Below are 24623 nucleotides of genomic sequence, written 5' to 3' on the forward strand. Positions count from 1 at the left end.
CTCCTTATCTAAATGGCAATCAGACTTGTGTTGCCCTTTCTTCTCTTTCCTCTTTCCATCTTCTTTGGTTACTTAGGAGATACAAGTACTTCCTATGTCCATGTCGACCACCTCTTGTGTCTAGGGTGAGCATAAGCAGGTACTCGTCCTAATTGTTTGGAACCGTAATCGTTGGTTCATGAAACTTTGGAACTGAAACCAGAACCAATTACAATGATTACATTTTGAAACCGTAATCAAAACCGCAGGGACCGGTTATGATAACGGATATTCGGTTTCTAATTAAGCTTCATAAAATTCAATCATTATAAAACATAAAAACTATAACAATTTATTACTAATTAAAAAGTATTTTTAAGCATTTACTAATAAGCATTATTAATTCAGAAGCATAACAGATTGAAATTTAAGTTTAGTATTATTCTTGTATTCAGAATACTTCTATTTTTTGCGCTATGTATACCTCAAATATGAAAATGTACGAGAAATAAATAATTTAAAAGCCCATCATGTTGTAACAATTGCACCTTTGCGTATAAAATTAAGAATAATGCTAGTAGTCAATAGCATAACTATTTTTTTAATTGCAAATTGTTGTTTATATATTTAAAAGTCCTAAGAACCAAGTACATTTCATTTTATGAATTGTTTTGAAACGTGAATACAAAGTGTTGATTATTTAGATATTGTTTATAACAAATTGAAAATTAAATTTATTATTTAACATAACTCCATAATTATATAAGTTAGTTTATATACAAACAAGCTCCAGCGGACACTCAGCGGGTAACTGTTCAGAAAAAAATAAAAACCAGAACTGCTTAAGACAGTTCTAAAACTTTAGGAGCCCGTATTGGCGGTTCCGAGGCAATTCCGGATCGGAAAGCGTATACCTTCTTCTTCTGATGTTCACCTAGTTGTATCATCTCACATAAACCATTTTGAGTTCACGGTATACCATCCCTTTATAATTTTCAGTTATCTCGTCAATTGTAACCACTAACCGTACCCAGTGGCGGAGTCAAAGATTTTGATACGGGGTACAAACATTATCGAGATTCAAAATAGTAAATGCAAAGAGTTTGTTAGTATTTAAAGGCATAAATCGGAAAAAATATAATTTAAGCAAAAATTACAATTGAATATGCCAACACTTCATGTCTTGAAATCGATCAATGATATCGTCGCTAAGAACTTGTAGAAACACATCATTCTAAATAAATGTGATTACACAATCGTTTAAAACTTATCATCCATGCTATTTCACAACTTATTATCTCTATACTTGTTATACCAACCAGAAACGATATATTTTATGTAGTTATCCAATCTTAGACATTAAAAACTTGGCACAATCTCTTTATACGAGGGTACAATAACATAGTCATGTTTACAAATATTTTATTTTAATATATAAAATAATTTTTTGGGGTGATCCTACCCCAACACCTCATGTAGCTTTGCCACTAACTTTACCCAAACTTCACTAAGTCTATAGCTAGAGCTTTACCAGTAAAAGTTCCATTACCAGACTTCTTTGTCAAGTAAAAATTTTCAAACATGATAATTAGAACCATTAAAATTGACAATCTTACTTGTAGTAGCTACCATTGTTCAAACAAGCAACCCAATAACAAAAACCAAAAGCTTTGATATCAATCTAATGGGAAAAACGCAGCCATAGTGGTAAATAACAATGCAGAAATAAACTTCGGAGTAAATTATACGAATGGTCCCTATGGTTTGGTGTAATCTATGCGCTTGGTCCCTAACTCTTTTTTTTTTTTTTTAAATTCGGAAGGTCCCTCAAACGTTATTTTGTTGCGTCTTTGGTCCCTATTAGACATAAAAAGTCTATTTTTCCCTTGATACTTAAAAAAAAATTCTATCATTTATTTATTGTTTTTATATTAAAAAAGAAAAAAAGAAAAAAACACATCTGTGCGAGATTCATATTTTCACAAAAGAGTGGTGGTATATGAAATAGGCCACCAAATTTAATAAATAAATAAGAAATAAACCAACAAACCAATCAAAAATAAATAAAAAGGGCAATATAGTCTTTTTAGGTTCGGCAGGGACCAAACACGCAACAAAATAACGTCTGAGGGACCTTCCAAGTTAAAAAAGAAGTTAGGGACCAAACGCACAGATTACCCCAAACCACAGAGACCTTTCACGTAATTAATCTAAACTTTGTTTGGCTAAATTTTCCCAACTCGAATCAACCTTTGAAGATGCAAACAAATAGAGTATTTTCAATTGCAACAAAACAACTCTAATGCAACTTATATGACCATTATAATCAACCCAAAAACAATAAGTAATCAACCAATACGTGACGAATTTTAGCATGAAAACCTCTCACGAAAGGAAAGTAAAACCAAGGAATTTCTAGAGTCGCTTCAAATCCATCGTAAAAACTAACATTTGACAAAATGTTATCTCCTGTAGAGAGCACATCACTCTATAGTGATATTACTGTGCTTTACTACAGGCATCTTAACTACCATTGGTGTGCTTCTCACTATCTATTTTGTATTTAGAAACCCTCACCACCACCGTACCACCAAAACACCGCACCATTTCCACCCCCATCACAATATTCTGTTTCCCTTCCCCCTCTCTTTCAGATAAACCCTAAATATAACTGGGCACATTTCCGCACCGGCTACCAGTACCACTATTTCTTCTCTTCTCTTCACAGTGCACTTTCCTTTTTTCATAGATCACTTTATTTTTCTATCTACAAACTAATTAACACCTTAACCGCCTATTTCGAATACTTCTCATATCGATATCGTTTATTCTGACATCCAATGGCCCAAGAACTTACCACTCACCACCGTCATCATGAACTTCGCCACATTCAAGCACCATTTTTTGACCCTTTTTTCTAATCTTTCTCTACATAAGCTTTAATTTCATTTAACAAGTATCAGACGCAGGTACATGAAGAATCATAAATCAAAACTCAAAATTGTAATGTGAAATTAGGGGAAAGAGGATCTACGTTGATCAAGTTCAGGTACCATTTATTTTTATTCATAGATTTCACGATTTATGCTGAAAAGATTAGTGGCTTTTTTGGTTGTTTTTTCTGTTATTTGAAGGTAAAAGGATCATTTAGTCACGAGTTTGTAAAAAAATTCATTTTGTTGATTTTTGTGGATTTATCATAGCTTTATTGTGGATTTTTTATTGTTTTTTTATTCACGGATTAGTTATGTTGAGTGGTTCATGCAAGGAAGTATCAAGTAGACATCCAAGTGATCTATGATGAAAACGACATCTTAAAATAAATTTGATAACAATTTTTATATAAAGATCAGGGGAAAAATCTGATGATGCAAGACTTAAACATCTCCCAAAGAAATTATCATTTTTAGCCTATCTTAATTAGCTTAAGACAAAAGACCAATTATCATTTTTAGCCTATCTTGATTAGCTTAGGACAAAAAACCTGTTGTTGTAGATTTATGATAATATGCTATTTTCTTTCTTTTTTTGGCCAACCATCCAATTTTTTTTATAATGATCCCTACAAATGTATTCATTATGTGTACCGATAAATCTACCTGTAAAGTATTGCCTGTAAATCAATTTCAAAAAAGAAGCTTAGAACAAGGGCGAATATTGAAGATGTAAGGAAGTAAGTTGAGATTATGAAACATATGCCACCACATCAGAATATTGGGGGCTTAAAAGACACTTATGAAGATGATAATGTTGTTCCTTTGGTTATGGAATTATATGAAGGTCAGAAGGTGAGATATGATCGTTACTAGGGGCCATTAAACAGAGAGGGCTGTTGAAGACATGATTCACACCAATGTTGAAGTGATTAAGGTGAAGATTTATCCATCTCTATTTTCATTTATAGCAACTTGGATCTTGATTGTTCTTGAGTTATTTATTGTCTGCAAAGATAATTATAGGATAAATTACAAAAAAAAAAAAAAAATTCTTGATTTTGGGCACTTTTTGCGGTTTAATATTAGCTCTTTTTTCCGATCAAACTCTAAGGGTGCGTTTGGTTGTGGAAAATTTTCCAGTTTTTTAGGAAAATTTTCCAAGAAAAATGGAAATTTTGAAAACGCGTTTGGTTCGTTCATTTTTCCAAAATTTTCAGTTTTTCAAATTGTATGTAAATTAGAAAAGTGATTTTTACAGTTTTCCAAAGTTTTCCAAATTTCTAACATGGAAAATGAAAACTCCTCCGATTTCAACCAAACGCATTTCCTAGAATTTTCATTGAAAATTGAAAATAAAAACTCAAATATATTTTCTGAAAACATTTTCTTAGAAAATGAAAACAATTTTCCACAACCAAACGCACCCTAAAAGTTTTAAATATTTTTTAAATTATGCATTTTGATATTTCACCAATAATTCCTTTTTTGAATTAACCATTGGGTAATTTTACGGTTTAGTTTGCTTTACCATTCCAAACAATTTTCTAAATTAAAGCAAAAAAAATAAAAAAAATTTGAAAATTATGATAAAAAAATCATGTGTGAATTTTTTTTTGCCACAACTAAGGCTCTTTGTCTGCTGTTGTGTTCGAATATGTAATTTGTTCATGAAGAATTTAACATTATTATTTGTGTTTTTGCAGCCTACTTATGGAGCACAAGTTGAGAAAGTAATACTTTTACCAATGATACTATATTTAATATTTCTAAAACTAGGGTTAAATACAAGTTAATATTTCTAAAACTAGGGTTAAATACAAGAAATAACAATCGACTTACATTGATCTGTTAATATATCTATTGTAAAAAATATACATACGTTTAAATAAGTTGCGCAGAGGTGACCGTATGTATATGGGTGTATTTGTATATATGTGAATATGTAATTTATATTTGTAATTGATTTTCCATTAGTAGCAATGTACTTCCATTAAATTTGCAAAATACACTAAAATGACCCTTAATGATTTCTTCCCATCTCAATAAAAATTATTGCATAAACTCCTGCCGCAACGCGCGGGCCTAAAAACCTCGTTATTACCAATATTTGAGGTAATACAAAGTCTTTTCTAGATGTACTAGAAGCATATAATAAGAATCAAGCACTTGGAACAAATGACCTCAAGTGATTGGAATTAAATAAGAAATATAACATCCAAATTTTCAAACCGAATTTTTTTCATTTTTAATTTCATAAGAAAAACATCTTTCATAAAAACCATCTCAATAAAATCATAAGATCAAATACAAATCAACATCAAAATATCAAAGTCTCTCAAAATATCTGGTATGATAATCTTCAGGCGAATGTGTACAATCAAGCCTTCGCTTTCCCGCGATCCTCAGAAGTACATGAAACACAGTTAATCAACAACCGTAAGCACAAAGCTTAGTGAGTTCCCCAAAATACCACATGCAACACAGCACAAAATAAGCGGCCATGGGTTATCAACGACCCTGGAGACTACCCAAAGTCTCAGTTGACAAACAGCACGCCTAGTGGGTTATTAGCAACCCTGGAGACTACTCGAAGTCTCAACACACACAGTAACACATAACACAATAAATAACACATAGACCGAACTGGTCATCAATAAACACAGTTTACCACACAGGAAAGAATAGTGATGAGACACACCTCACACGAATGACTGATAAAACTCACACCCGAACTATCGGAACTAGACTCCGCCTAATTAAATACACAAATTAACCTTAATTAATAATTTAGGAATTTCCCACACATACTACTAAACCAAAGACAATTCTATTCCATACTTAAAGCAAAATATTGTTTTGCCCCTATAAAACCCCTCACAATCTACCTAAGACACAAGTGGTCAAAGTCAAAGAAAGGTAACCCTTGACTAGTGCGCTCGACTTACTCAACACTACGCAGAGCGTAGAGTGCAAGTTAGGAGGGACGGGCTCGAATCTGTCTACGCTGGGCATAGCCAAGCATACGCTCAACGTACGTAAGTAAATCTCAAAACTTCCTTATTAATGTCTTAATCATTAAGACATTCATTCCAAACTCAGATTTGGACCCTAAAGAACGTCCTAATCCATAAAGTCTCTGACTTTTAGCCTTTTCATGGCTACAAGGAGCTAAAACCCAAACCCCTAACTTTTACTTCATTAAAAGCCCCATAACTCTTGCATGAGAGAAAGGAAATGGCCAAGCTAACATTTTCATGACTCTAGACACCATAAAATGTCTTAAATGACGGCTTAATAGCTATGGAGTACTCCATACTCACAATGATCAAAGCTTTGGGAGAAAAGAACCAAAAATGCTTCTACAAGGATATGAAGTTTCTGGATCTACAAGCTAGAATGCACCACCACCTCTTGAAAGATCTTCCTTCTAACACAAAACACTCAAGAATCACTTTTCAAGCTTCAAATCTCACATACACAAGCTAGGGTTCGATTTTAGGTTTTAGAGGATATGGAGGTTGGTCATAAGAAGGTCAAGAGGGTTTATAATGCTTAAATAGTGGTCACAACACAAAAAATTAGGGTTTGGAGAAAACACGAGTACGCTCGGCGTACTGAAGTCTCGACCCGCCAAAGTTTTGCTAACTTACGCCCGACGTACGCTTTGTACCCCCAGCATAAGGGCCTTTTTTTTGTAAACCTTTAAAACATAAAGGACTGAAAAGTAAGATTACCTTACAACTAGTGTTACAAGAAAAGACAAAGATGAATATCACCAAAACAATGTTTTTTTCTAGCAACAAACAATAGCGACGATTTCCGAGCCTCCGGAGCTGATCTCAACAATCCAACTGCATAAAACTAAGGTTTTGATGATAGGAAGTAGCCTTCCGAAAATTAAAGATGTTGGGACGTTGGATCTCTGGGAAATTATGAAAAACTCCATATGTTTCTTCAAAAACAGGAAAAATAGAAACCCCTTCTTTTGCTCTTCTTTCTATATGGTGGCGGGATATCTTACATAAACCCTCTAAAATGAAAAAAAGTTGAACATTATATATATATATATATATATATATATATATATATATATATATATATATATATATATATATGAGCTTAAAGGCTTGGTCTTACACATTGGCCAAAAACCCGTTGGAAAGAGTGTCCAAGGTCATTAATTGTTGGTAATATTTCGAGTAATAGCAGAGTCCTTTTTGGTTTCCCTCATAACCCATTTGAGTAGAAAGAACTTAAGAAAAATTTATAGCATTCGGATTCTTGGAGGTACTTTAATTTAATATATATTTTGGATTTTGGGCGGCACCACATCATGGTGAATGAATCCCATGACATGGTGATGGTCGATGTATCGCATGTTTTAAATGGTCTGCACGGCATGGAAGCCTATGGCCACGACATGGAAACTGTTTAAGGAGAAACCCTAATATCTGGTGTTTGCATCATATTTAAGGGAATGTGATGACTAGGGTTTTCTCATCGATATCCATCACACTCTCTCTGCCTCCAAGCAAACCCTAACCTCCATATTTACTCTCTAAGCTTTTTGTGTTGATTTTTGGGAATTTAAGAAGAAGGAGGTGACTTCTAGGTTTGGATTTAGCAAGTAACTCTTCTCACCACCTTATTGTGCATCTTTTTAGACCCTTATAAGTCCCCATGTTTGTGTCACACTCCTGAACCGGAACGGCGGAAATGTAACATTCGGATTTCCAGGCATGCCAATTTGAGTATTTCTTCTTGAGTTATGAAGAGTGACTCGACGAGTTGACGCCTCGACTCGTCGAGTAGAATCGTGACTCGGTGATCAGTTTAATGAAGGAACTCGACGAGTCGGGTACTGGACTCGCCGAGTCAGCGCTGTTAAGGAAAACCCTAATTGTCCGGGTTTGGGACCTATTTAATGGTCCTTATGGCCTGTAGTGGCGGCCACCTACACCCTTGAGAAACTCCTTTCGAACCAGAGAGCTTAGAGAGTGAAGAAGAGCCATCTTGAGCCTTTTTGGTGTGACATTGCAAAGGAGAAGGAGGGTTCTAGCATGAGGGACCAAAGGAGGTTGACATCCTGAGATTTTGAAGCAAGGAGCTTCACTTTGAGGTAATAAATCGGACCTTTCCTTCTGTATGATGTTGATGGCATGAGTCTAGAGTTTCTTGACCCCTTTTCTTATAGAGAATATGGAGTATATGAGGTCCCAATGTGGAATAAGCTTTAGATCTGGACCTTAAGAGGTCCAGAGAGTCCCTATTCTTCAGCTTTATGCAATCCTTTATGAGTTTTGGGGCCTAGGTCATTATATTAAGGGTTATTTTGGCATTTAGAGATGATAGTGTGATGCATGGGCCTAAAGTTCAAACCTTTACATGACTTTTGAATGCTAGAAGGTTAGATCTACTAGTTGGTGAAGCAGATCTGACCTCATAAGGTCGTTTGAGTGTTGCCATGGAAGGAAGTCGCCGAGTCCATAAGGGGACTCGACGAGTCGAGTCGGGGTTGCCCCGCGATTCGTGACAGGTGTAACCCGTCGAGCGAAGGGATGAATCGACGTGCCAGGTGAGGCTAGAAGGATTCAGAGGACCCGCATGGACTCGCCGAGTCGCCCATGTGCACTCGACGAGTCGGGTCAAAGTTTGACCATTGACTTCAGTTGACCTTAGGGTTTGGTCAAGCTGATTCAGGAGAGTTCAGGGAGGGGTAGAATGGCCTTCTACCCAATCTTTAGAGATGATCCTATGAGAGGGTATTGATCAGGAATGTTATTATGTTAATAGAAGGAGGCTAGGACGGGTTATCGAGCACGAGAGGTTATCCGACATCATACGAGGTGAGTCTTCTCACTATACTGTACCTAGAGTGGTACCTATATGTGACCGAAAGGTCTTATATGCTATGAGATGTATGTGATGTATGATGTTATGTGATATGTATGTGCTATGTATGTTATGAATGATAAGGACCGGAAGGTCATCATGACGTGGACCAAAAGGTCGGGATGATATGGACCGAAAGGTCAGGATGATATGGACCGGAAGGTCATTACGGGTAGGGCCGGAAGGTCTACCAGGGTTGTGGGACGGAAGTCCTCTGAGACACAGAGACCGGAAGGTCTTATAGCCTTGAGTGGCGTATGTACGTATTGTTATTTTGGGGAACTCACAAAGCATTTATGCTTACAGTTGTTGTGTTATTTGTTTCAGGTACTAGCGAGGATCGCAGGAAGGCGCCGACATGATCCGTACACACTTTTTAAGATTTATGTACTTGAGATTCTGGGGTTGTTTATTGAGTTAATATGTGATACAATGGGTTTTGAAATTGTTCTTATGAAATTTATTATGATTGAAAATGAAAAATTGTTTTGGGAATTTACGTTGTTACAAGTTGGTATCAAAGCCTTGGTTTGAGGGATTCAGATGCACCTTCGGGCTTATCTGAACTCAAACTGTGGATTTTAGAAAGTTTTTCATAAAAAGGAACAATTTTTCTAAAAGAGTAAAAGATTTTGAGAAAAGCAGGAAAGAGCAGTGTGTACGATCAGCCAGCGCCCGAACGGTGATTTCCCAAAATACCCTTACATTATGTATTATGAGATATGATATGATATGATATGATATGCTATGCATGCTAGAGTAGGCTAGGTATTCATATTAGGACTAGAGTGGCCTGATTTGTGATGCCTTAGCCTAGGAGATTACTGCTGCTATGTGATGCTTCGAGAGTGAGTAGGTAGCAGTGAGGAGCTTATGAGAGGTCTACCGAAGGGTAGCCTATGCTTAGCGAGGTGTAGAGTACTTGTGATCTGGGATCCTAGGAGGAGGACTTGGGATGAATACTGATGCGGTGTGAAAGGTAGTATAGGGCCAGTACTACTGGAAACACCGGATCAGTGAGCAGTCCAAGTAAGAATCCTTAGGGTACCAAGGAACAAGTAGGGTTGGGTGATCGAGTGCGAGTATACTCGATCGAGTCTCTGGTATCTTTGTGTTGTGTTTCAGAGACATCATGGTTGGTACACCACACACCTGAGAGCAGCGGTGTTAACGATGATGAGATTCGCCGTATGATTTATGACGAGATGGCCGCGGCGATCCGGAAGGCTAATCCGGAGGATTTTAAGTAGCGGATTGAGAAGTGATGTCATGGTTCGAGTACTATGATAAGTAGCGGATTGAGAAGTGATGTCATGGTTCGAGTACCATGATAAGTAGCGGATTGAGAAGTGATGTCATGGTTCGAGTACCATGATAAGTAGCGGATTGAGAAGTGATGTCATGGTTCGAGTACCATGATAAGTAGCGGATTGAGAAGTGATGTCATGGTTCGAGTACCATGATAAGTAGCGGATTGAGAAGTGATGTCATGGTTCGAGTACCATGATAAGTAGCGGATTGAGAAGTGATGTCATGGTTCGAGTACCATGATAAGTAGCGGATTAAGAAGCGACGACATGGATCGAGTACCATGAGTTGTAGCAGGTCAAGAGGTGATGTCATGGTTCGAGTGCCATGATGTGAGGTGGAATGAGAAGAGGGAACATGGTTCGAGTACCAGGATTCGTAGGAGATTAAGAGGAGATAACATGGTGCAGGTACCATGATTCATAGCAGATCGAGAGGTGGCCACGCGGTTTGAGTGACATGACATGTGGCGGTTAGTATTTCTGGTTTTACCGGTTATTCCGTGGGGATTGTCTAGACTGAGATAAGAGGTGAATGAGTATGGGGCCAGAGGGCCTTGAAGAACAAGTTTTAGTGGAGCATCCCTTGAAAGTGGAAATCGAGTGAGCTCCGAGGGATTGCGGGTGATATGCCAGTTGGAGTCGCAAGACTCAGGGATGAGTAGGGATGGTGCATTATGTGGAATATGGTATGGGCTGGGCAACCGACCGATAGTGGAGAGGTCACTTTCTGTGACCCGAGTGGTGCTATTTCCGTTTCCTGTGGGAGACGTAAGAGGTGATGAGATTTCGGTTTTCGAGTTTGGGGGTGAGCCCTGTGGGATTGCACGGATGGTGATCTCCAACCAGAGTATATGGCAGTAGGTCTGCTGTGAGGTAAAGATATAGCTTGAACAGGTCGTCAGTGGGGACTGAGATGGTCAAGGACCAGGATACACCCTAATTGAGTATAGTAGGGTATGTGTTAGCTGCAGCGTCGGACGATCAAGAGGAGTATATCAGGGCGGTGACCCTTATTGTCTTTGATGGGTATTAAGAGTGGAAAAATGGTTTCTGCCCTTATGATAAGTGACGTGATGGAACGTTGGTTGAGGAGTCGATGATGAGGAGTACGGTAGATCATTACTTCCAGACTAAGAGTCAGGGTTAATACTGGACAGTTGGGAGGTCCGGTGATGGAATGGTGTGAGATTCTGAATGACTAGAGACAGTCGTGGTGGGAAGTTATGAGGATTTCATCTGAGTTTTAGGGCATTTAGAGTTGCTCGATCTCTGTCGGGAGATCATCGAGCGTTGCGTAGCACCTTCCAAGAGTAGGTGCGATGATTACTGGTGGAAACAGTCGGTGTGATAGATTGCTGGTGCGCCGATTGGGGATGGTTCGAACCCTAAGTGGGAGAGAACCAGGTATTTTATTAAGGGGATCAGAGATTCGATCGAGAATGGTTAGAGATCTGGATATAGAGACCGGCGGTGCGAATTCATTGAGCGCAAGGTTGTTGGTGATTGAGACGAGGTGCAGAGCGAGATAATGCATGTGTTATGTTTGAAGAGAATGAGTGCCTCCACGGCAAGTGGCCGTTGATCGGAGACCTTGGGGTGAACGGGAATTCTTCAAGGTCATAATGGTGAATTCGAGATGGTTGACTCGTAGGGTGAGTTCGGCGGTTGAGAAATTCTGGTTCAATGATGGGGCTGTTATTCAGCTTGGAAATGGCAGAAGTTGATTAGACAACCAATTTCAGGTTGTGGAACAGGAAGATCAGTGGATGAGACGAGACGTCGTGAGGTCCTATGTGGTGTATCGAGCTATTCGAATTTAATGCATTGGATTTCGGATAATTTTGAGTCTTGAGTGGAGACGGCAAGTGGTGGGTCAAGCATCGATGATTCCAATGGGAGCCCTTTCGGTTAATGACAGCAAGTGAGATTGTCCAAGAATATGGATCGTAGCAGGGAAGGGTGTTTTGTTATGAAGATTGCCGCCAGATATAGTGATGCATAATTTGGGTAAGTGCATACACCTATCTATGATCGATCCACGGATTGTGAATCAGTCAGAGGTTGTTGTGATGCTACGGGAAGCCGTAGTACTCACTAGTCAGAGGTTGTTGTGATGCTACAGGAAGCCGTAGTACTCACTAGTCAGAGGTTGTTGTGATGCTACGGGAATCCGTAGTACTCACTAGTCAGAGGTTGTTGTGATGCTACGGGAAGCCGTAGTACTCACTAGTCAGAGGTTGTTGTGATGCTACGGGAAGCCGCAGTACTCACTAGTCAGAGGTTGTTGTGATGCTACGGGAAGCCGTAGTACTCACTAGTCAGAGGTTGTTGTGATGCTACGGGAAGCCGTAGTACTCACTAGTCAGAGGTTGTTGTGATGCTACGGGAAGCCATAGTACTTACTAGTCAGAGGTTGTTGTGATGCTACGGGAAGCCGTAGTACTCCCCAGTCAGTGAGAGGTTGTGGTGATACTACGGGAGGCCGTAGTACTCACCAGTCAGTGAGAGGTTGTGGTGATACTGCGGGAAGCCGCAGTACTCACCAGTCAGTGAGAGGTTGATGTGATGCTACGAGAAGACGTAGTACACACTAGTCAGCGAGAAGTTGTCATGATAAAGTACTCTTTGATCAGAGCAGGGCGCAGAAGAGTTTTAGGCATGGGGTGGCCCCAATTTATGAGTTTTCTTGGGAACCTGGTGGTCGGACCAGGGGCGAGACCGGGGTCTCCTCAATGATAGGGAGTTATTATGTTCTGAGTAAGGTGGTAATCGCAATCCAAAAGAATGGGATAAGTGAGGTACGCATGGGTTGCGGGAAATGAGCTTTGAGTTGGGTGTTTCATTGGGACGAGTGGTTCCAACTCTGGGTCGGACAAAACTCTCGAGTTTGAGTTTGGCTCTGGTGGTGCGTTGGATAGGTGAGATGAGATTCTGGATTCTGAGGTGGGTTCCATGTTGAGGAGTATTGTTTGTCATCTGATGTCTTAGACATGTGTGGGTCAGTACCCGGGTACGGGAGGTACCGCAAGTAGCATGGAACGATGAGTAACAGATGACAGAGGTCGGTGCCGAGTCGATCTCCAGATGGGAAGGTAGCATTCGCGTAGGGTTAAGCGAACTTCGTTACTTGAGTGTCACATTGGGCCGATGTGGTTATAGTAAGAAGGAAACCATGGAGACGGTTGGGATAATGCAACGGATGACCTGGAGGTTCAACTGTTGGGTCAAGATCAGACCTGGTACTTAATGTTAAAAAGGGATACGAGGGATGCAGCTGAGGCTTATGATTTTAGATGTCTGAGGACTTCTGAGCGAGCATGATTTTCTTGTGGCAGGGAACAGGATGTTGAAAGTTTATTGATCGGATGGATTCTGATAGTAGTTCAGTGAATGAACCCTGGTGGGATGTAAACCCTTTCGTTTCTTGGGGCGTGATTCGGACCGTTTTGGTACGTTGGTACGAGTGATCGGTAGCCGATTATCGGATTTTGTCTTGTGAGAATCAGCGGAGCAGTGAGTTAGCAGGGTTTGATGTTCGAGGAGCAAATATCATAGTGATAGCATGAGTGGGCGGTCTGGTGGCAGGCCAGGCCATTAGAGTTCCCGATTCTAGGAAGGTCAGAAAGGGGATTTTAGCGACAGAGGGGCCGGTTTTGTTCCAAATTTGGAGTTCTTGGTCGGATCCAGGTATTCATGGGGGAAGATATCGTTTTGGTGTGAGAACCTCTCAGTGGTGCTTTTCGAGTGTTTGGTTTCTATCTATGTGGTTTGAGGAGCGATTTCGAGGGCGAAATCTATTTCAAGTGGGGGAGAATTGTAACATCTAGATTTCCAGGCATGACAATTTGAGTATTTCTTCTTGAGTTATGAAGAGTGACTCGACGAGTTGACGCCTCGACTCGTCGAGTAGAATCGTGACTTGGTGATCAGTTTAATGAAGGAACTCGATGAGTCGGGTATTGGACTCGCCGAGTCAGCGCTGTTAAGGAAAACCCTAATTGTCCGGGTTTGGGACCTATTTAAAGGTCCTTATGGCCTGTAGTGGCGGTCACCTACACCCTTGAGAGACTCCTTTCGAACCAGAGAGCTTAAAGAGTGAAGAAGATCCATCTTGAGCCTTTTTGGTGTGACATTGCAAAGGAGAAGGAGGGTTCTAGCATGAGGGACCAGAGGAGGTTGACATCCTGAGATTTTGAAGCAAGGAGCTTCACTTTGAGGTAATAAATCGGACCTTTCCTTCTGTATGATGTTGATGGCATGAGTCTAGGGTTTCTTGACACCTTTTCTTATAGATAATATGGAGTATATGAGGTCCCAATGTGGAATAAGCATTAGATTTGGACCTTAAGAGGTCCAGATAGTCCCTATTCTTCAGCTTTATGCAATCCTTTATGAGTTTTGGGGCCTAGGTCATTATATTAAGGGTTATTTTGGCATTTAGAGATGATAGTGTGATGCATGGGCCTAAAGTTCGAACCTTTACGTGACTTTTGAATGCTAGAAGGTTAGATCTACTAGTTGGCCATGGAAGGAACTCGCCGAGTCCATAAGGGGACTCGACGAGTCGAGTCGGGGTTGCCCCGCGATTCGTGACAGGTGTAACCCGTCGAGTGAAGGGATGAATCGACGTGCCAGGTGAGGCTAGAAGGATTCAGAGGACCCGCATGGACTCGCCGAGTCGCCCACGTGCACTCGACGAGTCGGGTCAAAGTTTGACCGTTGACTTCAGTTGACCTTAGGGTTTGGTCAAGCTGATTCAGGAGAGTTCAGGGAGGGGTAGAATGGCCTTCTACCCAATCTTTAGAGATGAGCCTATGAGAGGGTATTGATCAGGAATGTTATTATGTTAATAGGAGGAGGCTAGGACGGGTTATCGAGCACGAGAGGTTATCCGACATCGTACGAGGTGAGTCTTCTCACTATACTGTACCTAGAGTGGTACCTATATGTGACCGGAAGGTCTTATATGCTATGAGATGTATGTGTTGTATGCTGTTATGTGATATGTATGTGCTATGTATGTTATGAATGATAAGGACCGGAAGGTCATCATGATGTGGACCGGAAGGTCGGGATGATATGGACCGGAAGGTCATTACGGGTAAGGCCGGAAGGTCTACCAGGGTTGTGGGACGGAAGTCCTCTGAGACACAGAGACCGGAAGGTCTTATAGCCTTGAGTGGCGTATGTGCGTATTGGTATTTTGGGGAACTCACTAAGCATTTATGCTTACAGTTGTTGTGTTATGTGTTTCAGGTACTAGCGAGGATCGCGGGAAGGTGCCGGCATGATCCGTACACACTGATGAAGATTTATGTACTTGAGATTCTGGGGTTGTTTATTGAGTTAATATGTGATACAATGGGTTTTGAAATTGTTCTTATGAAATTTATTATGATTGAACATGAAAAATTGTTTTGGGAATTTATGTTGTTACAGGAAACGTCCGAGGGCGAATGACTTCATCTTGTAATATCATAACAAGTTTATATAAATGAAACATAGACAATCATCATCAGCATACATAAAATATAACATCGTACATGGTTTGCATCATTGTATCTATTCATAAATTACATCCCAAAAACTAACAAGTGTATGGTGAAAACAAAATACAGCAAATTCCTAAAAGTCCAAAGCTGCCAACCTGCTTAATGAGTTCCTAATAATACAAGTTATTTTGAAAAGCGTCAACATATAAAATGTTGGTGAGTTCATAAGCATGTTTATATGAAAACTTTACAATGGTTTGAAAACTCCAAAAAATCCGATATTTTCTGTAAAAATAGTTTTTGAGTTTTGTTTCAAATCTTGTATTATAGCATGTGTATCCTTGTTTTATCTTGTTTGAAAAAATGTATAGATGGTGATTCCCATAAAATCCTGTATTTTCTGTGTCATGAGAAATTATGGTCTTAAACCCAAAGACCGGAGTGAGGTGGATAGTACAAATAATCAACACAGTGTTATACTTTACAAAACTAAGTGGTATGCATATTCAGCGTAAAACTTATAATAGTTTTGTTATTCTCTATGTGAGTCGTTATAACCATACTAATATGACAGAGTGCATGTCTTGACGTTCTTCAGGCGTCAGTTTTCTTAGAAGGCATTTGTCACCCTAGACTGGGCTGTCAAGCTGTAGCGAGCAGCTCAGGTGTGGGGTGTCAACCCCATATAGATCTATACATAAATTCTCGTTCTCCCTCCAGGAGGTAGGTACGGTGAAGGTGCATCTCACAAGAGCCTTAACAGAATTTTTACGCAAATAGTGTGTTTCATTATTTCGTGTTAAAATAATGATACGAGTGTATATTTTTTACTGTAACTCATAAATAGTAAAAATGTAATCATTTTTATCGAGAGTGTCAGAATAGTTCGTTGTTTCATCGTTGTTATCAAAATAGTTGATTGTTAACGACATGTTCACGAGAGGCCCATTTTACATAAAATTGACACTAAGGCTCAATTAATACCGATTGTCAATAAAAGCCCATTTTTTTTATGAAAAATGACACTTTTAGCCCAATAATACCGAGAATGACAAATAAAGCCCACTTTTATGAAAAATGACAAATATGGCCCCTTTTTATGATTTCTTTAGGTTTATTGTGAATATTCAAGCTTACTTAGCATCTTTAACCAAACATAAGAAGATACATAATGTAAGTTATTCCAACAACTTCAAGGTTTGGGTAAATCTCGAAATTTTGGAGCTTTTAGCATAATATCACAACATAATAACATATATATCATCCAAAACATACACATGCAAGCATACATAACAAGATTTTACACAAAACTAGCTTGTACTCTCCCCCAAAAGATAGTAAATCACGAAAACAAGGGGTATGAAGCTCACCTTGAGGTTTGATCGGTTTTGAAGTGGGAAATGAAGGAGATTTTCGGCCTAGAGTGCTGATTTGGGGAAGATTTTTGAAACCAAGATGGTTCTAGGAGCATAAACACGAAGAGAGGGTGAAGGAACCTCTTTGATGCACACATAATCCTCGAAAATTTGAAGGGAAGAATGAGAGAATTTCTTTGAGTTTGAGGGGAAGATATGAGAGAATTTTTGAATGAGTTTGAAGTGAGGAATGAGGGAGGTGATGGTGGTCTCGGCTGAGATAAGGAGAAGAGGGGAGAGAAGGGGAGTATTACATGATGGTTAAAAGATCTATGCATGGATGCATGCAAGATAATTGCTTGGGTATATGATATGTAAAATAGAGGTGGCACTCACAATATCCACCACCTTTTTTTATTACTTATGGGCTAACTGATCGGCCCATTAGGAGAGGGGAGAAAGAAAAATCGTTTGGGCTTGAAGGATAGCCGAGAACACTTGGGCCATTTATGTTTTGGGCGATTTTGGGCTTGGTTCGGGCCTAAGTACGATCTCGGTCCATTATTAGGCCCAAAAGAAATGGACTCGGTCCAAATGAGGTCACATGGATGAGTTTTCGGCCCAACGAGGGCCCATTAGGAGGTTCTCGGCCTAATGGTTGACCCATTTGAGAATTTGGCCCAATAAGAGCTCCATTAGTGATTTACGGCCCATAAGAATCTAAGAAGATGTTCACGGCCCAATAAAGCCCACTAAGTGTCTTATGGCCCAAATCAGAGTTGAATAATCAATTTCGGCCCAACTAGGGCCCAATTGTGGTTGTTTGGCCCAAAAGAGCCAAAGCGAGAGGTTACCGGCCCATTAGGCCCAATAAGATATTTTCCGGTTTAAAGGCCCAAAGTTGAATGGATATAGCTTATTGAATTAGGTTTAGAGTTTTCACAAGGAAGTTTCGACTGGAGACAATTTCTGGATGTATAAACTAATATAACATTTGAAGTTTGGTTCACATTTAACATAGCGTTATATAGTTACACACAGAACTATCTTGTACATGGATAGGAAATCATGGCCCTAAAATGCTAGTTGTGACATCATCCCCCCGTTAGAGGGAATTTCGTCCCACAATTCTTTCGTGAGATATCCTTAATGTTGGTTTTGAGCATTCTAACACTCCTAAGGTGTACATGCAACCCTAAATACCTTGGATCTATGTTTTCTCTATTATACATGCAAACTTGAACTTTCCAAGGTATTACCCTAACTAGCATACAAAATTTTATACATGGGTAATAAAACAAGTTAGATAACATACCTTTTCTTGTAGTTGAAAGCCTTAGACCTTTAAGAGCTTAGTGCCCCAAGTGTTGCACCTCAAATGGAATCACACAACACCACCAACAATTGGAATAACTTGAGAGAATGATACTTCCACTCACAAATCGGCTAGCCCTCTTATCTCTCTCACTAGTGCCAATTTCATGAGCCTTGGGGTTTCTTATATAGTGTGGCAAACTAGGGTTACACCATGTAACTCATGACTTTCCACATTCCTCATGATCTATGGGTTTTAACCTCCATGGAGTATCCATGGGTCACCACATGGGTTTAGCCCAACATGAAAAACTATGGATCATAAGCCCACTTTATAAGAATGAATGATTTACCAAATCAATCCCCATTTATTTAATTAGTCTCTTTTGATCACAAAATTAATTCCAAACTAATTCTTGATCAATACTAATTAAATAATATGATTTCATATTAATATATTAGAACTTATAATATTTTAATAAATCTTAAATATCCTCTTCTCACAAAAGTCTATCCAAATTGTTCCGATGTCATGCAACCCAAATGGACCATGCTACTCTCGGGTCAAGTACATACCAATAATAGTTATGAGCTTAGACACCTAATCCAATACTCTCCCACTTGGATAAGTCTAATAAATATTATTGCAAGCATGACTCCAACCCGACTAGCAATCGTAGCTCTTAAAAGTCGATGTCGAACTCTGACCTAGTCAATGACGTATCCATTAGATAAGGGATCATATATTCCTCCATTCTAGATATCATATGGACTGCGACATGGATTATAATCATTCTATCTGTCCATCTATCGTTTCCCGATTTCCGATTTATGACGACCGACTAATTGAACAAATCAATTCAGTCCAGGCCTGATGTCATCACTAAATCATCGAGGGGTCCACAAATATCGCTTTTATCCACATGGGGTAAAAGGAACGGATAAACTTCGACCCAAATGTTCTCTTGTACTTACTCATCAAATCACACACAATGATATGTTTTATGTAACGCCCGTGTTTCTAGGCTAGGCATTAATGATGATGTAATAGTCTAGGTTAACCTTTGTAACCCGTCTTGAAATAATAAGGATGTATTATTTGAGTATTATGTGTTTTGTGCTTAATTGTGTGACTTAAATGAATTAAGGATAAAAATAAGCGTCAAAAATGAAATGTTAGATAAACCCGATATTGATACATGAAGGCTTAGTAGTCGTGACGAGGTTTCCGAATATATAAAGAATGCTGAAATCCGAGTTATAACGAATAAGTTATGACCTGTCGAAGTTTCGCGACAGAACCGACACGACGTTGAATGACGTAAAATATAAATTTAATATAGAGCGATATTTAGCCTTAGTGATCTAAACGAAAGTCGTAGAATATGTTAAACCGAGAGCGTGCATAAAAAGAACGTCTAAATCTGACTTCGTATGAGGAAGTTATGATTTTTCTAAGTTTCAGCTTAGCAGTATGCAGCCCGAAGTTCGATTTTGAGATCAAGTGATTTCTAGCCGAAACAATCTAAACGAGAATCAAAGATCTCGTCAATAGTAGTGCAACGGTAAAAAGACAGACGAAAACGGACGTCGGATGAAGAAGTTATGGATTTATAACGGAGTTTTCCTGTCTTGGCCTACTAAAAATAATATATTAAAAATAAAGTCAAAATTAGCCAACGGAGTTTAAACGAGAGTTGTAGATCATGATCTCACCTGCGCGTGTATATAAAGAACGTCGAAAACGGAGATCGTATGCGAAAGATATGAATTTCTGAAGTTCGGAACACAATATTCGAGGCTGTGTCAGAACTCACGAGGTGAGCACAGTGTTCACGACGTGAGAACTGACTGGACGTCCTCCAGAGCAAGTGGACGAATGATGAACGCAGTGACCTACTGTGCTCATGACGTGAATACTTAAAACTCACGGCGTGAATACATAATGTTGGCCCTATAAATAGATTTCAAGGGGCAGCCGAGTTTGGTTGCTTAATCTCTTATCTCTCACTCCCGATGCTCTCTATAACCCTATTTTAACCCCCCGAAGCCCCAGTATCATCCCGAGACCCGAAGCGAGTCCCAAATCCTGAAGATCCCGAGAAGAAAAGAGTTTCCGAGCCGAAGCTCTGGTTGCGAGGAGCCCGGTTTTCAAGAAAGCATCCCGGTTTCACCGAAGAACACTACTCTTAGAGCCGTAGTACTGTCCGATAATCTTCTGATCAAGTGAGTGTATATTCGTTTTCTTCTAACACATAGATATGAAGTATTCTTATAAAATACGTGCTATGTTTTTGTATATTATTTGTTTATTTGAACTAGTTGTTGAATGGATGTTTTGTACAGGTTTTAAGCTGTATATAAATGTATATATTTTATCTACTAATATGTTGGGTAGAACATGGGTAGACAGTTGGTGTGTGATAAAATAAAATGATAATAGGTCTCGATGTTGTTGTTGATCTAGTCATCTAGCGGAGTATGGATGACAACCAGAGACTCCTTCTAGACAGTCTAGTGGAACGCTAGCAGGCTCATAACCTGTAGGTGTTTGTGAACGATGTGTTCACCGGTGTACTCCATCCCCCTCATGGTTGCCTTTAGGACATTTATTGTGGAGGAAACCCCTTCACAGTAATGTCCACCCCGATGAAAATCCTAGACTAGGTCCCTTGTAATAGCTGTTGTTTTAGGGACGTAAAGTGAGGATAACGGGAATGGGTAATCGGGTTATTGTTGGTTGGTGAAATTAAATATAATTATTTATTGTGGGTTGAAAACCCTATATGCTCACCAGGCTTCCAAGCCTGGCCCACTCAGTTTCTTTGTATTATAGGTAGTGGCGCGAGAGCATAAGTTGGATGATATTGTCAAGATATTTTTGGATTATAGACCAGTAGTTATATGTAACTGTGTAAGGTCTATGTTGTATTGTTTATGCTTTTGGGTCTGTATCGGAACATGACATCCCGAGTTTTAATATATAATGAAAATACATTTCTTTAAGAAATGCTTTGATAAACCTTATTTTATCATGTATTGTTTTGGGGACAAATTCCGCAACTCTTTTAATCAAAGGATTACTCTGAAAATTATTTTAAAAGCATAAATTAAATCGGTCTTTTCTGGCCGTGATTTTGGGGATGTCACAGTTGGTATCAGAGCATTAGTTTAAGCGAACTAGGAATTTGTAGGATTTCTAGACTTAAACTTAGAGTGCTAAGTGAAGATTATGAGATGAGCGTCTGTTATATTTAAGACACGAGCATTAGTTTATTTTAGGAAAGTTGCCTAAAATGCTTTTACGTGCTAAATGTTATATGTTTGCCATATATGATATTATTTGTTCGGATCTATGGTCTGTTGCCGACCGGATCTGGAAACCTTATGTGTTTAGGATTGTAAGCGTGCGTCGACGGTATTAGAACTAGCATGTAAACCTTTCGAAGTGATTTGGATAATTATCTATCGTGAATAAGGATCTAAATTCACCTTATTCGGTGTATAGATCAACGATGGCAAGAACAAGAAGTGGCGTTGGAAACGCAGACGAAAACAGGAATCAACGGCCTCAAACACCAGTGATTGAGCAAATACCTGTTGTAGCAGCAGCACTTGAGCCGGTGACAATGGCTGGTGTACAATTTATGATTCAGACGATGTTGGATCGTCAGATGGAAGAAACTAGACGTCTGCTTCAACAAAATCGTGAAGAACTTTCAATTCAAGTTGAAGAGCCCGAAGTGAATGGAGGGCCGTTGGAAGGAGGAAACTTCAGTGGGACTGTTGGTCAAGCCAACCCACCAATTGTTAGACAAAACAATCATGATGGAGGAAATGATGGAAGAGGATATAAATACAAGGATTTCATGGCATCTAAGCCACCATGTCTATCCGGAAGCCCGACGCATGTGCAAGTTATGGACTGGATCTCCGAAATGGAGACAATGTTCGAAAGTTGCGAGTGCAGCAACAGGCAGAAGACCGCTCTTGCGATCTCTTTGTTAAAATATGGCGTGTTGAGTTGGTGGAAGCTGTTAGCTGACTCTATGCCCAAGGGAGAAGCGAGCAAGATGTCTTGGGAAGACTTCGTGGTGCAAATCAAATTGCAATACTGCTCCGAGCAGGACCTTCTGGAAATCAATAATGAGTTTCAGAATTTGAAGAAGGGAAAAATGAGCGTTACTGAATACGCTGCTAGTTTCATGGAAAAGATGAAGCTTATCCCATACCTAGTTCCAACAGAACTCTCAAAGGTCAATAAGTTTGCCCTCGGACTACCAGCGGACTATGGTCCAATGGTTAAGCAAGCAACCACATTGAAAGCCGCCATCTGGGTTGCTAGAAATGTTGAGACCCAGATCAGGGAGAAAGGTCTGGAGAGGTCAGAGGGTGGGGAGAAGAGGAAGTTCGACGGACCCTCGGGGTCCAGCAAAAAGGGTAAATACTCGAAGTCTAGTTCGAGAGGAGGAGGAGGCGAAGCGAAATGGTGCGACAAATGCAAGAAGAAGGATCTTGGGAAATTTGGCGGGGAAGCCACATGCTTCAAATGTGGAAAGCCATGGCACTATGCCAACGAATGCACCCTTACCAAGAAAGTTTGCTATGGTTGTGGTGAGGAGGGGCACATCTTGAGGGATTGTCCGAAAAAGAAGGAGGCAGCAAAACCCAACATTCCACCAAAGCCGAAGGCGAGAGCCTTCCAGATGACACTGGAAGCTGCCAAAGAAGAAGCTGATGTCGCTTCAGGTACCTTTCTCGTAAACGAATTGCCTGCCCAAATTTTATTTGATTCTGGAGCCAACTACTCCTTTATTTCGCATGAATTTGGTAGAAAACTAGCTTTGCCTGTCAATAAACTAGATAATGCTTTATTAGTCAAAGTTGCTAGTGGAAAGTTTATACCTGTTAGCCATCGTATGAAAAACATCTTAATCGACCTGAATGGGAATAAGTTCCACAAGGAATTATTGCCTATCGAACTAAATGGTTTCAACATCGTGTTGGGAATGGATTGGCTTAGCGCCAATGACGCCGAGATATTGTGCAGAGAGAAGATAGTCAAAGTAAACCCGCTAGGGAAAGAACCATTTATGGTGTATGGGGACAAACGTAGAGTAAGTTCTGGGATCATTTCTGTAATGAAAGCCAGAAAGTGTTTGGCCAAAGGATGTACATCATATTTGGCATTCGTGATTGACACAAAGAAGGAGAAAAAGGAGGTGCAGAACATTCCGGTGGTGTGTGATTATCTGGAAGTATTTCCCGAAGATCTTCCTGGATTACCGCCTGATCGACAAGTAGAATTCCGTATTGACTTGTTACCAGGAATCACACCAATAGAAAAAGCACCTTACCGACTAGCGCCAACGGAGATGAAGTAGCTGATGATGCAACTTCAGGAGTTGTTGGACAAAGGTTTCATTAGACCTAGTTCATCACCCTGGGGAACTCCGGTGTTATTCGTGAAAAAGAAAGATGGGAGTATGAGAATGTGCATTGACTATAGAGAGCTAAATAAGGCAACGATAAAGAATAGATATCCATTGCCGAGGATTGATGATATGTTCGATCAACTACAAGGTTCAAGTTATTTTTTCAAAGATCGACCTAAGGTCAGGATATCATCAGCTGAAGGTGAGAGAGCAGGATATCGAGAAAACTGCATTCATAACACGATATGGACACTACGAGTTTTTGGTTATGTCGTTTGGACTAACCAATGCTCCAGCAGCATTCATGGATTTAATGAACAGAGTTTGTAATCCGTTCCTTGATAAATCTGTGATAGTGTTCATAGATGACATTCTGATTTACTCGAAAAGCCAAGAGGAGCATGGCCAACACTTGCGAGAAGTGTTAGAAGTCTTGAAGAAGGAGAAGTTGTATGCTAAGTTCTCCAAATATGATTTTTGGATTCGAGAAGTCCAATTCTTGGGTCACGTGGTCAACCAAGAAGGAATAATTGTTGATCCAGCAAAGATTGAAGTTGTGATGAAGTGGGAACAACCGAAAAGTCCCACGGAGATCCGAAGCTTTTTAGGATTAGCCGGATATCACCGAAGGTTTATCCAAGGCTTTTCTTCGATCGCTACTCCATTAACAGCTTTGACTCACAAAGGAGCTACTTATCCTTGGAGTGATAAGCACAAAGAAGCATTCGAGTTTCTAAAGAAGAAGCTATGTGAAGCACCGATTCTTTCTCTACCCGATGGAGTTGAAAACTTCCCTGTCTATAGCGATGCGTCTGGTGTTGGTTGGGTTGTGTTTTGACCCAAAGGGAAAAGGTGATAGCATATGCGTCTCGACAGCTAAAAGAGCATGAAAAGAGCTACTCCACTAATG

At 39.7% G+C, this 24623-nt stretch overlaps 1 long non-coding RNA gene across 1 annotated transcript; it reads left to right on the plus strand.

Moving 5' to 3' along the window:
* Positions 1-2555: 2555 nt before the first annotated feature.
* Positions 2556-4887, plus strand: LOC145125927 (uncharacterized). The gene is made up of 3 exons (XR_013716223.1): positions 2556-3028; positions 3760-3849; positions 4619-4887. It is a non-coding gene; the product is annotated as an uncharacterized LOC145125927 (long non-coding RNA).
* Positions 4888-24623: the final 19736 nt, after the last annotated feature.

The sequence above is a fragment of the Lactuca virosa genome, chromosome 7, assembly GCF_052849685.1.
Source record: "Lactuca virosa cultivar CGN04683 chromosome 7, Lactuca_virosa_CGN04683_v6, whole genome shotgun sequence".
In the NCBI taxonomy this organism is placed as follows: Eukaryota; Viridiplantae; Streptophyta; class Magnoliopsida; order Asterales; family Asteraceae; genus Lactuca; species Lactuca virosa.